Source organism: Schistocerca serialis, chromosome 8 (genome assembly GCF_023864345.2).
Source record: "Schistocerca serialis cubense isolate TAMUIC-IGC-003099 chromosome 8, iqSchSeri2.2, whole genome shotgun sequence".
NCBI classification, from domain to species: domain Eukaryota; kingdom Metazoa; phylum Arthropoda; class Insecta; order Orthoptera; family Acrididae; genus Schistocerca; species Schistocerca serialis.
The window spans coordinates 333,524,681-333,529,262 of NC_064645.1; the positions used below are offsets into that span (position 1 = coordinate 333,524,681).

Genomic DNA, 4,582 nt, shown 5'->3' on the forward strand with positions numbered 1-4,582 from the left:
TTGGCTGCTGATTTCCCATCAGAGGCATAGGTGTGCTTGGGAATTCCTCTGCTGAAAACGTTGATGCTCCTTAGCATGTGAGCTGCGATGGAAGTGCTGGGCTAGGTGGAACTGTAGCTGCTTGTTAAGTCATGTAACACATCCCATATTTTGGCTTGCGCACTGATATGAAACTGCGCACTACCTGTTCCAAGCGGCCGCTTGTGTGCACCGTAGTTCCTGTTATGCTGGTAATCTTTGTTGTAAGTAGCCTAGCGAGTAGGCTGCTCCATGCAACCTATGGTGCCGGCTAGATCGCAGTGGAATAGCGACTCGAGGTCGTAAGATGGACCAACACGCTATGTAAGAGGACGGGCAAAAGGTAAGGGTGAGTGATTGTTGCAGTATCCGCCCGCAAGTTACGCCGCTGCGTTTGCTGCAGCCGCCGCCATGGAACGAGGGTGCTGCCACGAACGATTAACCAGCTGCCAATGACATGCAAGCACCCCTTCTCTGGAGATCCAGTGGTAGGTGTATTTAAGTTAGAACATTTGCTCACCAGGCACAGATACCATCGGTGACCATGCAGCTCGTTAGAATGAAATTACCATGAAATGAACACCCTTAGCTGCTTACTGGCGTTGACATACGTCAACGGGGACAGATAAAAATGTGTGCCCCGACCGGGACTCGAACCCGGGATCTCCTGCTTACATGGCAGACGCTCTATCCATCTGAGCCACGGAGGACACAGAGGATAGCGCGACTGCAGGGATTTTCTCTCTGGCACGCCTCCCGCGAAACCCACATTCTCAACAAATTGTCCCGCACTGTTTCGTGGGAGGCGTGCCAAAGATAAAGTCCCTGCAGTCGCGATATCCTCTGTGTCCTCGGTGGCTCAGATGGATAGAGCGTCTGCCATGTAAGCAGGAGATCCCGGGTTCGAGTCCCGGTCGGGGCACACATTTCCATCTGTCCCCGTTGACGTATGTCAACGCCTGTAAGCAGCTAAGGGTGTACATTTCATTGTAATTTCACATTTTGTTTGTTTGCCAGTTGAGTAACATTTACAGACTTTCATAGTAGCCAGGACTCGACATCTTCTGAAAAGACATTGTATTGAAGAGTGGCAAATTTATAAATCTTTTGTGTCTCGATATATTTCTGCATTCAGATCTACTGTTAGAAACTTACGCTGCAAATAAAGCAACAAAATTATGTTTTACTTTTACTATTTGATATTAGATTGAGAATAAGTTAATATCTGAATACTCTGTTTATGAGCAGTGTCTGTTCTTCGCTCCTGTATTCACTAAAGAACCACACAGTGCGCAAGTAAGACATAACAGTCTTGTGGAGCGGATGGGATCTAATAAGATGTCATTCATTTTAACTGCCATTTATTAATGAGAGTTTTACGATCAGTCGGTCTACTTCCTGATACAGTCTAGTAGCAGCCGTCCTGAGCCCGCACTGCGTGAAGGTGAAAGGTGGAACATCAACGCCTGGGGAGGAATCTACAGGCTTCGGCGTTTTCTGAGATTGGTGGTACTGCCCTGTCATAAGAGAGTCCAGCGCCCTGTACGTCACTACAACCTGCGTTGCTGTGAATGGTTATCGGAGCGTCAGCATTCTTGATAAATGAAGCTGCACTGAGGCTAGACCCCACAAATCTGCTTGCCCGTGTTCTCGGTCGTCAAGATGGCGTGTATATGGAAGAGGCAGTCCCAGTGTACGGCTGGTATGGCGAACCTTACACTGCCCGGAAGTGGTGGCACAGGTGCACAGCTGCAGACGGTCAGGTCGACGGGGGAGTTGGGGGATATGGAACTCGCTGGGGTGTGTACTTTGATTCATTTGGTGATGTGAGACCCTCAGAAAAATTGTCATGACTTCATCCAAAGAACCAGGTGTTCTACTGTTTTTGACGCTACCAATACTTCAATCATACCCCTGTGGTCATTTATGTCTAATGTCTCATCTGATGGATGCATAAGAACAAAAAGCGTGGGTTTCATTGCATCAATTGAGGTGTAGATACGATGTCACACATTCTAACCTTAAAGAAATGTTCATCTACTTACGAGTGAACTACTTTCCTCCAACAGATGTAAGTTAGGTGCTGTGGAGTAATGCATTTATTGGTCTGGAAACATACGAGAGCTGGAACTTTAATAGTGGCAACTATTTATTTAAAGCTCGTAAGAAACAGATACGTGTTTCAAAATTTTACTGACGTTCAAAGTAGTCACCAGCATTGTGTATAACACGTTGCCAGCGATGTGAAAGTCGTAGGATACTCTTAGCAATGCCAGTTGTGTTGACAGTTCAGACGGCGCGGTCTATTCCCCGACGAGTTTGTAGCAGTTCTGAAGCGAATGCCGTGAAGTGTTTCCTTCAGTTTAGACATCGAGTCTAACTCACGGGGGCTTAAGTCAGGGGAGTGCAATAGGTGGTATAGCTCTTGGCAGCCCCATCAGTCAAACAAATCAGTAACAGCTTGCACTGTACGTGCTTGAGAATTGTCCTGCAAAATGATGGTCAGGCCCTGTAGAAAGTGTCATCACTTCCGTCTTTAAGCTGGTCGTAGGCTGTGTTCCAAGAATGAACTGCATAGAGACATACCCCTGGCGGATCCTCTCAGTTTGTTCGTCGTTGTGCTACGTCAGTGTTGTGTTTGGTGCTGTTCTCCAGTGACGTCAAGAGCTGTGTTTTTAACCGTGTGCTGGACTTGTACATAGTGTTGCTGCCAGTGATTGTTATGTGCTACGCCGACCATCGCAGCTTTTATGCTGCGGCCGTACTTCGGCTTGTGTTGCTTTTAATCGTCACAATGTGTGGTTTTTTGTGTACAGTTTTTAGATTTTTATCACCATTTATACAGACGCCCCCTTTTTACGCTATCTTCCGCTATGTTTCCCCTGCTGTTTCGCCATATTTCCTCCTTTACGTTGTTTTAAATGTCACTCTGTTATGTACTGTCTCTCGGCTGAAGAGCGGTGCCTATGCCGCTGCCAGCCCGCGCCATATGGGGCACTGAAATACAATAAAGGAAAAAAAAAAAAGAATGGGTTCCTCCCCGCCTAACAGATGACTTTCATCTGGTTGGACCAATGAAGAAGGCAATTCACGGGAAGCAGTACGGGGATGATAGGGAGGTTATTGATTTCCAGACACCCTCCCCCGCCCCCTCCCCCACCAGTAAGCTGGCGAAAGGCCGTCGCATTAAGGGTGACTATATTGAGGAATAGGGTTTTGTAGAGAAAAAAGAGCGGGGAATAATCTAGTGTGTTGGAATGTGACTAAGACCAACCTGCTTTCAGAAAAAAGATGTGTTGCATTAACTATTGAACACCTCTTTGTTTACGCTCTCAGATGAAGTAGTGGCCAGAACGTTTTATTTGGTTAATGAGATTGCTAGCTACTGCATCTTGCAGCTTACATTTGAAATTAAAAATTAGACTGGGTCTATATACTGCGTATACATAGAGGCATTGTTTGTTTTAATTACTGCACCATTTACTTTTGGCGCGTGTTATAATGAAGCGTTATTGAAATATGTTTGTGTTGACACGAATGTTTGAGCGAGAATGTATCTTTCTTTCATCCTGATTGCTATGTTTCGTGTGATGAAATCTTGCTGCGCTGTATGAAACAAAGCGTCGTAAATAGGAGTTCCAAAATCATGTGCTTAGTGATCAGTATTTTAACTCATGTTTTCTTCGAAAGTGCTATTGCGAGTTTCCATGTCTAAATGTATTACTAATTGTTTTGGAAGCACCTGTTTTCTGCGAGATTAATGTGTCTTGTAATCTGACTACTAACAATCAGCGACAGTCCAGACCACAAAAGATACTGAAATTAGAATTATATATTAATACCTTTCGCTGCTGACGGGCGTTGATATATATCGACGGACAGGTGAACATGTGTGCTCCGACCGGGACTCGAACCCAGGATCTCCTGCATAGATGGCAGAGGCTCTATCCATCTGAGCAGGAGATCCTGGGTTCGAGTCTCGGTCGGGGCACACATTTTCACCCGTCCCCGTCGATATATATCAACTCCCGTCAGCACCTGAAGGTTGGTTCAAATGGCTCTGAGCACTATGGGACTCAACTGCTGAGGTCATTAGTCCCCTAGAACTTAGAACTAGTTAAACCTAACTAACCTAAGGACATCACAAACATCCATGCCCGAGGCAGGATTCGAACCTGCGACCGTAGCGGTCTTGCGGTTCCAGACTGCAGCGCCTTTAACCGCACGGCCATTTCGGCCGGCGCACCTGAAGGTATTAATATATAATTGTAATTTCGGTTTAGACGGCTGCAGGTCGTCAGTGGTGTCCGAAAGAACAGACACCATATCCATGTAAGTGCAAAAGATACGAGTTACAGTTAATTACAAATAAGAGATAAATTAATGGAGTAAAATATGCGTTGATGCCTGCTAGTGCTCTCCACCAAGTCACGATTCTGTCACTCAAGAGTGACAACAGCTCTAATTTTTTTTCTTTTATTTGGGCAATTTTATCCGGCATTAACACCTACACTAATTTTCGATACGTGAACTGCAGCTGAAAGCCATATTTGGAAAAAGGATG

The 4,582-nt window shown here is 45.6% G+C and overlaps 1 non-coding gene across 1 annotated transcript; it reads left to right on the top strand.

Moving 5' to 3' along the window:
• Positions 1-866: 866 nt before the first annotated feature.
• On the top strand, positions 867-940 carry Trnat-ugu (transfer RNA threonine (anticodon UGU)). The gene has a single exon. It is a non-coding gene; the product is annotated as a tRNA-Thr (tRNA).
• Positions 941-4,582: the final 3,642 nt, after the last annotated feature.